Below are 12,767 nucleotides of genomic sequence, written 5' to 3'. Positions count from 1 at the left end.
TTTCGGACAAGTTGGCGGCGCGGCGCGTCCACGGAGCAGAAACGGAAAAACGACGGTGTCTGGGTGGGATCCGAGAGTTTCCCGCGGCGGAGGGTTGCTCGTGGAGAGTAGGGTTCGCGGGGGTGAGCGAGGGTCGTTTGGGGCTCTCGCAGAAAAGCGTGGACTGTCCTGTGCGAGCGGCGGCGGCGGTGGTGCGTTGAATGTGGCGCATTCATCGAGAAGAGGCTGCGGGGGGCTCGTGGCATGGTGGAGGCCGGCCCGAGAAAAACCGGGAAGATAGCATCGCCGTTTGAAACGGTTCAAAAGGAAGCGAGAGACCGCTCGTCGCTTTCCCGACCCCTCCCCACTCGTGGCGAGATCGCGTTTCGATATCTTTGAGCGAGCGCGTAAAATTAATCCGAATTTTCTGTCCTTCCGCGTGGCGTCCGGCGCGGGGACGCGCGCTCTCACGCTTCGTTAGGCTTCGTTAGCGTCCGCGTCCGCGTTCGCCACGGTTTCGGTTTCGGTTTCGACAATGATCAGCGATGCACGCGCGCGACCCAATGAAATATTCGTCGTGGTCGACACGGAGGATCGATCGCGCCGTCACGTCACGCTGTGCCACTCTGCGCCGCGCCGCGCCGCGCCACGCCGCGCCGGTAAACGCGTTCGTATAATTAAAATAAGTCGAAAACCTCGCGCGCAGACCGGTCAAACATATACGCAAACATTTGCTCGAGGCTTTATTTGGAGATTCTTTATTCCTCGGGACGCGAGCGAGCGAGCGACTCATCGACTGAACCCGGGCCGCTAATTAAATCGGTATTAATTAATGTCCGCCGCGCGTCCCCGCCGCTCGACAATTCTCGCGATTTGATAAGTCTTTTGATTCGCCGCTCGTTTAACGCTCGCCAACCCCGGCTAACCGAAGATCGTTCTTCCGTTCCACCGTTTCGTTTGTTCCGTCATTTTTACTACCGTGAAAATCATTTCGCTAGACGTGTACATAAGCGACACGGCAATCGACGCGTTAACGGGTCGATAAATCCTGTTCGGTGTCCGTCTATGGTCCCGACTACCGCTCGCTCCTTTTCAAGATCGGCGCGAACGGCGAGAGAGCGACGATCGCAGCATGATCGGCTCCCGCGATCGGGAATCGCGACATTGCACGGCTGAGCGAATTTCATTGGCCGATGAACGCGCCGGTTCGAATAAAACACGCGACAGCGATCAGAGTTTTGCGGTCCGCGTGATTCGTCGGCGACGGATCGTCGACGCGCAAAGCCTCCCGGTGATTTCGGCGAGCGACGGGGGAAAGAGAGCGAGAGAGAGAGAGAGAGAGAGACCGATCCGTCGACGTGTCGACCACTGGCGAGAGAAGAACAGACAGCGTGGCAGAGAGACAAAGGGAGGACGGGTAACAGAAAAGGGGGAGCCGTTTCGAATTAAACGAATAGGCAGTCGACGCGTTAGTGGGCTAACAAGCGTTTGGTTACTCGAAAGGCAATTCGCGTGCAGTCGATTAAACGATGCGTCACAGCGCGTCGTTCGCTCGACAATGTAACCGCGGAGAGGATCGCCCGGATGCCGAACGACCCGGCCAATCTGCGTTCTTCGTGGCTCGATTTCGATCGAAATCCACCCCCCCCCCCCCCACCCCCCACCCCCTTTCCCCCGACAATCTCCACATATACACGAATCGGCGACGATCGGCGAAATAAAAGACATACAGCGCTTCGAACAACCAGTCGCCGCCGGACAACACGGAAAATATTGGTCGTAACTTTTTACGAAGTTGAAATTTTGGACAGTGTGAAAATACGATCGTCGAACCGCCGCGCGACGCGACGCGAGGAGAGGCGGTCGGTGTTTATGCGAACAGAAACTTTTCCGAGCTAATGCGCAAAAACCGGAAGTTGAACGGACGCTCGCTCGTCGATGCTTTCATCGGGTTACGAGCACCGCAAAAATCTCGTTAAACCCTATTTAAACTTCTTAGCACACCGGGCTCTCCGCACAATAGTGCGATAAACGCATAAACACCCGTAGTTTAATTATCAGAAGTAAGTTTCGCTGGTGAGTTATCGACCGACAGCTTCTTGCATCGACGTTGTTTTCCTCGTTTTCGAAAGGGGGGAAAGTGAAAAGCTGCGCGAGAAAAGGGAGGAAAGAAAAACGAGGATCGTTGCTCGCGGCCGCGATAATCGTTTATGGCCGCGCGCTCCTTCTCGCTCGCTCTCCTCCCCTCTCTCACTCTCTCTCACTCTCTCTCTCTCTTCGTGCTTTCCTCCCTCGTTTTGTTTCACCAGACTTTTTCTTCGGCCGTCTCTTTGTTTGACGCGGAACGCGCGAGCACGCGCCGGAGCATAAGCAAGCGTGCTACGGTATGATGTGGTCGTGGAACGCGAGCGGGCGCAGCTTCCAATTGTTTTTACAAGTCGCTCAAACGGCTGCCGGAGCGTTGATTCGCTTCTCCCTTTCTCTCCTCACCCTTTTTTCTCTCTCTCTCTCTCTCTCTCTCTCTCTCTCGCTCTCCCTCTACGTCTCCACGCCGAGAATCACCACGAAACGAGCAATTCCGACGGCCACCGCTGGACCAGGATTATCTCCACCCCCACAAATCTTTCTCTCGCGTAACCAACCAGCTTTGCCGACATCGTGAGTACAAAAAATATGAGCTGCAACACTTGCTCGAACGCTGCGTTATAAATCGACTACACGAAGTTTCTTCTTCTTCTAGGATTACCCATATGTTTTGAAGCCACCTCAGTACCATAAACTGACATTTTCAATTGCGCGCCTTTTTTTTTTGTGGCGAACATGGAGTACTGATCTTTGGCAACTGGCATCAGGAAGGATTGAGGTTTACTTGTGGAGAATTACACGATACAGCAACGTATAGAAATGGTGAAAATTCACTAGAAGAATGGTGAAAACTTTGCAGAGACCGTTCGAAAAGTCCGCACGGATTGTGGTCATCGTAACGCACCGTCTCGCAAAATCATTTTCAGCGATGAGTGATGAATTTGGGGGACCGAAAATCCACGAGTGATTCAACAGCTTCCCATGCATCCACCACGAGTCACCGTTTGGTTGCGGATTTTGGGTTGGAGGAGTGATTGGCCCGTACTTTTTTGAGAATGCTGCGGGAAATGCGGTTTATGTCACTGGTGTTCGTTATCGTGACGTGATAACCAACTTTTTATGGAATCAATTGAACTGCACGGACTTGGAAGACATATTCGTCCAACTGGTCGCATCTTTGTCACCTCTGTTCCACAGCCAATTAGATGATCTCGTTTGCAACATCGCTACAGAGAACGCTGTAACAAACTTTCCTCGGCGGTGGAGTAGCTTCGACCACGAAGTACACCTCTGTTTGCTTCGGCTCTCGAGAGAACGTTTATCTATTTGTTAGGTAGGCGCAAGTAATCTTCTGGTCGGAGAGTTTTCAAGTTATCGATCGAACCGGGTTTCGGTTTAACATTTAACCCTTTGCACTCGAGTGGAGACCCTGAAGCGACACTAAAAATTGTTGTGGCATTGTTTCAAAGAAATTGCAGAAAACATTACAAAATATTTGTTACATTACAAAGTTTCTATTTAATAGATTACTAAACATTTAAATATTATACGTGGAAATCGGATTAGTTTCGTATGAATAAAATGAAAATATTCTAAAACGGAGGAAAAATTTAGCGTTAGAATTAAAATACCGCCGAGTGCAAATGGTTAAATTTGTTTGTATGTAATAAATTACTAAACACTTCGGTATTCTACGAGTAAATTGCACCATTCTCGTACGTGTAGGTCGGAAGAAATGTTTCGTTTCGCAGTTGAAATAATTTCGAGTGCAAAGGGTTAACACGTCGACTACCGCATGAGTGTTGAGTGCTCCACACAAGTTTTGCATGTTTGTTGATCAGAGGTCAAATAAATTGATGTCCATTGTCCCTGATATGATGAAAATCGTTTTCAAATAAATCACCGGTGACCGTCACGGTAATCAACGTGACGAGGTCAAAAACCTTGAAGTTAGTTCAGCGAAAGTGATCTTCTAATTTTCCGAGCTCCGTTATCGGCTCGCACGGAGCGCGCTTCGATGGGTACTAGTTCGGCGTATAATGGCGACGAGCAACGAATAACTTATGCGCGAACGAGCGAGCGGCATACATACAACAAGAGCGTGCCGTAATTTCGCGGAGGAAGTTCGCGAGCGAACGCGATCGTCGCCGAAGGAGCGGGGACTCGGGCTCGAGCGACGCGGCGCCGATAAAATCGTCGGCATCGGGGCGACGAGCGTCGTTAGCCCGACTGTGCGCCCGGCGACGCCGGTTCTAAGCGCGTTCGCGTTTCAAAGCCTTGTCGATTATCGGGGGAGCCAGGGAAGGGACCGCTTAATTGCACAGTCGTGTCGGGTCCTCGTGTCGGCGCGCTAATCGATTGGATTTCTTAGCCAAACTTTCTCCTCCGACCGATTCCGCCGGCGCAATAATAACTCCGACGCCGGAAACGGGAGAATAAATTAGTGGGTGGCGGGCTCGGACCCCGAGACCCCAGACCCGTTCGTCGTTACGAAACGCCGCTCCGTTCCGTTCCGTTCCGTTCCGCTCTGTTCCGCGCCGCTTTCATCCGTCAATATCCGCAGATATTGCTCGGTGATAACGACGCTCTCTCGTTCACTGCCGCGTCTCCTATCTCCTCGCGCTATGCTCGACACGGAGGGGGATCGTGACATAGTATTTTGGACGAGCTCGGCAAGTGGCTGGCTGGCGTACAATTTACGCTAGACTATCTGTCCGAGATGTTCTCTTTTTAGTCTCTGCAACATTAATCCTCGGACGAGGATTATACTCTTGAGGGTTTTAAAGAACCTTTACAACGGTAGCTATCCCCTGCATAAAATATGCGCGGCAGGTTCGGTTTAACCCCCGCCGTCGAGTGGCGGACGTGTTTGTTGGCGAACGCGTCGCGAATAGGATTCGGTAAACGAGGCGAAAATTTGCTACGGGAATGAGAATGAGAATGCGAATGGGAATGGGAACGGGACCGTGGACGAGCGCGTGAAAGGGAGACGCACAGTGGCCACGGAATCGTTGTCAAGGTTCCCCGTTATCGTCCCGAAGATTACCATCGTAATTTCCCATCGCGTAATGGCCGGGGCCCGGGGACGCGGATCTCGCGGTGGGATGCTTTTTACTTTTGTCGCTCGAGAGTCTATTCCGGCACCATCCACGAGGGCTCGAGTACGCTCGAAAAACGCGCGACGACATTTTAGCGACACCCCGAGGCGTTCCTCGACGACAAGCGACGCACCGTTATTCCAGGAAGTCGCGTTTACCCACCTAAGCGCTACTTTTCGCAGCTACCTGCGGCTTCAGCTCCTCCTCGCAGCCGCACCACTCGTATCTCATCGATCGGTCGTTACTCGTTCGACGCCTATCCTAGATCATCGCGCACCCCCGCGCGAACTCGAACTCTCGGAGAGGTCGAAACGACGTCCCCACAGTGTACCTACTTGATAGATCATGTCTCTTTCGTCGATCGAAAAATTGTCGATTTTCTAATTACCGTATCTTCGCGAAAACAAATCGGGGGACACCTGGTGGCCTACCTAGTCCACCTAGTCGAATTTTAACCCTTAACGGCACTTTTCCTTTCTATACTTGATATAAAAATGTTGAGTCCACAGTTTCTCTTCGTATGAAAAATAGCTTGGACTTGGTGGGAAGTAAACTTGAAATACTTCCGGATCGTTAAGGGTTAAAGGACGAATGCACTTCTTCCACGCCCGCTGGTTTCAATTTTTTTCGATGACCACTTTCTGCTCAAATCGAAATGAAAACCCCAAGTTGATTTCTACTGTGATATTCTATCGCGCTTCAACGAAAGACGCGCGGTTTCCCCGATGCGTTTGTCGGAATACGAAGGATTTTCTAACGAGTAAACGATGAATGGATTTGCAAACGGTACCGAAATCTATGCCCATCGCGATACGCGAAAATTGGAAATCGGGCGACTCGGAATCAGAGCCCGTTGCGCGAAAAAAGTGGACGACGCGACGCGAGGCGCGACGGGTAAAATATTCCAAGCGAAGTGGGCGATTGCCGGTAATCGGTTGATCGTTCTGCTGGCAAACGCGTTAACAGCGATCAACGTCCGATCGAAAAACGACTGCGAGGCCTCGAGAGAGCGTGTCCACTTTTTCTGCACCCTTTGCCCTGCGCGTTCGTCGATCTCGACGAATCAATGTACCGTGATAAACGAAAAATGCGGCTCGGCCACGGTCGAGTTCGAACTCCGGTCGCGTCGAGTGCTCGCCGCTCGATTTCACCGGTGATAAGCGTCCGGGAAGGAACCGTGGCGTCGAATTCCTCGGTTACACGGAATTTCACCCGGCACCCGTCTGCGCGTGACGTTCAAATTTTTCTTCGAAACGCTCGCCGCATCTCGATCGCTTTGATCCGCGAACCTCCGCTCCGGCGAGCTTCTTCTCGTTTTCAGCCGATAGCGGCTGGCACGTTCGACGAAACGGACCGGCTCGGAAAAAGAACAAGAGCACCGCGATAGACCCGACCCAAGAACGATCCCGTAATTTTTGTACCATTCTCGGCATCCACCGGATTCGAATCGATAGGAAACAGTGCGGACTGCCTGAAAGCGTGCAACAGAAATTCGTACGCTTTGTTCCTCTATACCTTGAAACACCATGTTACACCAACCTGCTACAGCGCGCGGAGATTTTTGCGACCGTCTGTACCATCGGCCGGGATTCTTCACTTTCAATTTCTACGGACCCACCGGCGCGCTACGGAAGAAACCGAGTGGTCGGGCCATTTAATTGAAAGCACTTTATCGCGGCCCCCTCCAAGGGAGACCCCGATACGGTCCGAGACGAGAGGGAAAATCGACTCGGCGAGGTTTCTCTCTGTGTCGCGGGTGCGAGCGGTAAAATGAAACGCAACGGGGCACGAAGGTTCACGGGCCCGCACCTTCCCGCGGTGAACCAGGCACCGCGAGAAAAAGAGAAAGAGAGCGAACGAGCATTGAACCTCGCGGGTACTTCGGGGAAACTCTGTTATCGGCCGGTGTGTTTGTCCACGTATGGACGTGCTCCGTTCGAACGATAAGGCAAGGTGAAGATCGCGTGTCCCGTTGCAACCACGCTCGGGTGCGTTATTAATATTAAGGGGACCCATAAGTAATCAATTATTTCGAAATCTAAAACAAACTTTGTAGTAAATTCAAGTTTCTATTTCTTTATTTATTATATCATCTCCATCATTGCCAAGAACAGTTTGCCATCTTTCCTGGAAATTTTCAATCCCCCTCTTATAGAAATCCAGGATTCGTCAAACAAAATATGACTCAAGGTGCCTCGTAACATCTTCTACAGAATGCTTTATTTCTTAAATAATGCTTCAGAGATCTGAAAAGATCAGAGGGTTCACCACTAGATCACCACTAGAGATTTTAGGGTGCCATTATCAAATTCAACTGGTCGTCCGCTTCGCTACATCTCCACAAACATCGCAAATTTTCTTTGTTGTTACCGTTGCATTAAATCCCGCATGAAAATGGAAAAATATGAAATGACGAATATGATCCTCGGAAGGTAAGGACGCCACCATTTTATTACAGGGTTGTAAAAAAATTATATGATACTTTTCAGAATATTTTGAACACAGGCTGCTTTACCAAAAACTGTAAAAGAACACGTGTTTCCTCTTCAACGATCGGTACAGAAGTAAATGGAAAAGAAATTCTTTGCAAATAATTGATTACTTATCGGTACCCCTAATATTTGTGCTCGTCTTCGCGCGACTAATCGCCCCTGGGTTCCCCCTCCCCCTTCGTTCTTTCTCCCCTGGTTGCCACCGCCGTGCACTTCTTCCTCGTTACTCGAATTCGAAGTAGGTGTTCCGTCGAGCGCGAGCGACGATTATTCGTTGGCAAGGATTTTCATATTTTAACATGATTCGATCTCAAATTAAAATACTCCATCGCTGCCCCACCCCCCTTGGTCGTTATTCGAAGTTGGAGTATTTTATCAGGCGAGCGACGATTGTTCGTCGAAACGTTAAGAGCCGCTGGATTTCGTCGAAACAATGCTGCGAGAACTCGGCTAACGATCGGTCTAATGACCAAACTTGCGCGTGAATAAAATCATCGGCAAACCCAGCTGGCGCGACGACGTGTTCGAATCCCCCCCTAACGTGCTCGTTTCGTCAACATTTGTCCACACCGTGTTTCGGAAATGCCGACCAATACGCGGTCCCTGTAACCCTTTCCGACCCCGGATATTTCCCAGCATTCGCAGCGATTAGTTTCGTGGAATTTCCGTTTTATCGCGGTTTCTAATCGTTCGCGCCTCGATCGTGCGAACGAGGAACCTTGTGTAAACAGGCCTGTTTTTCAAGAATTTTTTTTTAATAATGTAATGCGTGGATTGATTTGAAATTTGAGATATCATTTATTAACGGTATAATGTAAACAAAGATATTTTTTACAAATTTTAATCGTTGATATCAATGGTGCAATGGCGGCTTGGAAATGGCATCCTGGAAATGCGCCGTGCAGCGTACAGTGCACAAAAATGATCTGAAACAAAAAATCAAAATGGAATCGTTAGTTTATGTAAATACGCACAATATGACATTATTCTTTTATCAAAATTTGCAACATTGCTAAAATGGCGAAGTTTTGAAACAAAAACGGATTTTCTGTTAATGACAATGTTTTAAATAAAAAATTGAAAAATCGGAGCTCGTTATGTTGTGGACAATTATTTATGGAATATATATACCAAGTTACATAAAGATCGAGTAATCAGTTTTCGAGCTGTGTTGCATGCGAAATTTTGCGTTTCGAGAAAAATGCGTTTATAGTTTGGGTAACAGAAAAATCGCGAAAAAAGCCTAATTAATTTTTAACTTACCGCGGTTTTTTGCTAATCTGCGATTCCAGGGCCATAGAACGGATCTTCCTCTTCCTCAAAAAGTAGTACTTCCGGCGTTTTTTCTTCTTTTCGAAAAGCACGAGCCTTTCCGACGAGAGCCCGACTACCCGAGCCGCTCCGCCCACTACAACCGTTCACTTTATTTTGAAAATAACGTACAAAAACATCTCTGATCACTTTCTAACTTTTTTTATCGTATTCCTGGGGAAATGTCCTATCGCTTTTAAATAAAAAAATTTCATTTTACACAAAACTCCCCGCTTGAAGCTAATACGATTCTTCGTCTATCAATGCCATTGTCGTCTTTTTCACGTTTGGACGTCCGTATGTTTTGCTGGAATTTTCGAAAAAATTTCGGTTCTTCCAGCCGCGGCGAACCAGAAAACGGACCGCTGGACATCGTTTGTTGGGTTGTAAAAAATTTTATCGCAACCGCAGCGGGAACTGTCTTCTCGCTTGGTTCCGATGATAAAAAATATGGCGGCATGCACAATTTCGCCTGAAACTCGGCGAAGTAAAAAGTCGCTCGAAGTTTAACGAGATTTTTACTTCGCTCTTCTCCAAGCCTGACGGAAACTCGTATCAGAGCACACACGTTTCTGTTTGGCTGCAGTTTCTGTAAATTAGTTCATAATAATCTATATTTGCGCACCATCAACATTTGCAGTCTTTAGTGCCGACGCGTAGACAATGATAACGGTGTTTGCTGCGTATCTGGCTTTGTGAAGCACCTACGCGAGGCTCCGTTCCGAGCGAGAAAGGTGTGCCAACTCGGAAAAAGAAAACAGGCTTTTAAATATTAAAAAATCCTACGACCCTTTTCTCGTCGTTTAGTCCTTGGTGTACGGTGTTTAGCGGCCCTTAGCCCTGAAAGCATTTTTTAACGCCGCCGGCAACCTCGACTTTCACAGCCAAGATCTCGGAGAACAAGAATTTTCTTCCGAGCGAGAAATAAATATTGTTATCGTTATCCGTATGGTAATTCGTAGGATGCTGTAGGAATGTACAGAGGATTGATCGAGAACCCCAGTTTCAACTGTTCCAGTGTCAACTAGAAAATGAACGACGACAAAATCTCGTTCGAGAATGCGCACGGGGACATATTCTAGCGATGATTCACAAACGAGAACGCAACGCAGCGCAACGAACGCTACACAAGACATTTTTCTCTGATTATCATCGTCCCCCACCTCCTGCCTCGTACACCATATTTTTAAGGAAATTTCGCAACTGTTGTCCCGAATTGATCCCAAAAAGATTGCCTTGTTCAAAGTTGCTATATCTACGCCGCTTCGAACATATAAAATTGCTTCGTCCCGAAATCTCTCGCGATCCAAATGAAAAGAAGAGATTAATCAATGGAAAACGGAAACGCGGAGAACGGATACTTCAGACGGATAATCATTACCGCGATATCCGGCGAAAATGAACGTCGCCGTCTTAATGCGCGCGCTAACCGTGCCCGCAGGAATTCATCCGTAAATACGAGTACCATCGTTATTATTACCGAGAGACAAAAAGAATTCGAACAGGTAACTTAACGACAATAAAGCGACCTCAGTGGGAGGCTTGATTGCACGATAATTAAGGCGATAACTGGGTCGCCGTTCCACCGGCAATTTATTTGAACACGCCCCGGAGAACCCTCGGCAAAAAAGGGGAAATAAATAGGACTACGCGAGAGTTAACCCTTTATTCCGATGCGAACGCTTTGCACCGACGCCACCCCCCGCCGCAAGTATCTCCGATTTCAGTGGTTCCTCCATCCCCCGATTCCTTCTCGGTGCCCGTGACCCGTGACCCGAGACCCGAGACCTGTGACCAACCGTAACAGCTTGGAACAACTTGGGAGAAATAGACATCGGGATTCGCTTTCCTTTTTCGGCTCTGCTCTTGTTCCCCGTTACCGATATGCATACCTAGATCGGTCAAAAACTACTCGATCCTTGCTCCGCTCCAGTAACACTCGAACCCTTCAGGGTTCGAACTATGTAGATCGAATACGATCCAGCGCTCCAAGGAATTCCAACTATTTCGAACTACAGGACCTTTGAAACTGTACCAAATACTTCAAATTATTCGAATATCCCTCCGACCGAGATCTTTCTGCGATCATCGGTCCCACATACGTATACATACGTTTTCTTTCGCCGATAATTTTTTATCGAACTATGTAATCATTAGACTGCGGATCTTTATGCAAAATAAAAATTGTCTGCATCGATTACAAGAAATATAAATCAAGTAGAATGTTATTTCTTCACTTGCTGATTATAGTACATGAGAAATAGTACATTGACATTTGAAATTCTCCTACAATTTCAAATTTTATCTAATTTTATTATAAAGTCTAGTCTAGTAATCATCTTCAATCCCCAAAAATTGTCCATCTGAATTGCAACTAACTGGGGTGAAATAGTTTAACGTTTAATGAGTCCAAAATGATATAGCAGTACCTTGAAATTCCTCTAATGTTTCCACTGTTTTAATTACACTTACTCATTTTGGCCATAAATGCATAAAATCGGGCTGTCTATAATATCGAGTTAGACAAGCGACGAGGATGTCGACAAAATCTAAATTGTTAAGAGAACCCCAAATCTACCGACGAGGACAATATTGGCAGAGTTAGAATAAATTTGTTGTAACACAAAGTTCGAGCAGTTCAAATATTTACATTTTTACCGCCCCGGTAACGACAGGTCGGTAAAAAAGGTCATCCCACGACCCTAGTGTCAGTAACCTGATACCTACTTTAAACTTGTGTTTAAAATCTTTTTTACGATCCCCATAAAAAGGAAATTGAAGAAACGAAAGATTTTTATGATTAACGCGCAACTGTTGGGGCTAGATTGGCCACCGAGTTCGTGCGGAGCCATTAAAATTCACCGAATTCCCCGGGCGTGCTTTATTTGTTTACGTCGACTAACGTGGTGGTGACGTCATTAAGCGGGGATTTATACACAGCCTCGAGCATGGGTTCCGCGAATCGTTGTCGACAACAATGCACGAAATTCTAAGCCGTAAAACAGTCGTGCGGTAAAATATTTCCATTTCCATGCCTTCCATTAAAAGTTCAAGTTCCTAGCCTATTTTCTCCAAAGTCGTAGACAATAGCAACTTCTAGAGCTAACCCCTATTATACCGGTGGAACCACCGAATATGTACATATGAGATCTATCGACTAATAAAACTTACGGGCATATATATTTCCGTAAGAATGATGGGAGACCACTGTTTCTGTACGTAACGTTTTCCATACTAGGTATACGTAAACAAATCGATCGTTTCAAATGCGCAATTAAAACACCGACAGATCGACATTAATCGTCAATTATTGTAACATCGAGCTCTCGTGATTCGAGAACGAGAATCGATAGCCTCGTCATTAAACGGGGATTTATACACAGCCTATGGGTTCCGCGAATCGTTGTCAACAACAATGCACGAAATTCTAAGCCGTAAAACAGTCGTGCGGTAAAATATTTCCATTTCCATGCCTTCCATTAAAAGTTCAAGTTCCTAGCTTATTTTCTCCAAAGTCGTAGACGATAGCAACTTCTAGACCTAACTCCTTTTATACCGGTGGAACCACCGAATATGTACATATAAGATCTATCGACTAATAAAACTTACGGGCATATACATTTCCGTAAGAATGATGGGAGACCACTGTTTCCATACCGAACGTTTTCCATTCTAGGTATACGTAAACAAACCGATCGTTCCAAAAGCACAATTAAAACACCGACAGATCGACATTAACCCATTTGCATCATAAGGAAACATGAAAAGAAGGCCTTTATCACCAAACTTTTTTTTCATTATA

General features: G+C 47.3%; 1 protein-coding gene across 1 annotated transcript in view; it reads right to left on the bottom strand.

Annotated features, from left to right (window-relative positions):
* Positions 1 to 12,767, bottom strand: part of Slip1 (SLo interacting protein 1) — a 137,337-nt gene that overhangs the window by 123,151 nt on the left and 1,419 nt on the right. The gene's annotated exons all lie outside the window — the stretch shown is intronic.

This window comes from Halictus rubicundus, chromosome 3, assembly GCF_050948215.1.
Source record: "Halictus rubicundus isolate RS-2024b chromosome 3, iyHalRubi1_principal, whole genome shotgun sequence".
NCBI classification, from domain to species: domain Eukaryota; kingdom Metazoa; phylum Arthropoda; class Insecta; order Hymenoptera; family Halictidae; genus Halictus; species Halictus rubicundus.
The sequence above is the reverse complement of the archived record's forward strand: the minus strand, read 5'-3'. Positions and strand labels throughout refer to the sequence as shown.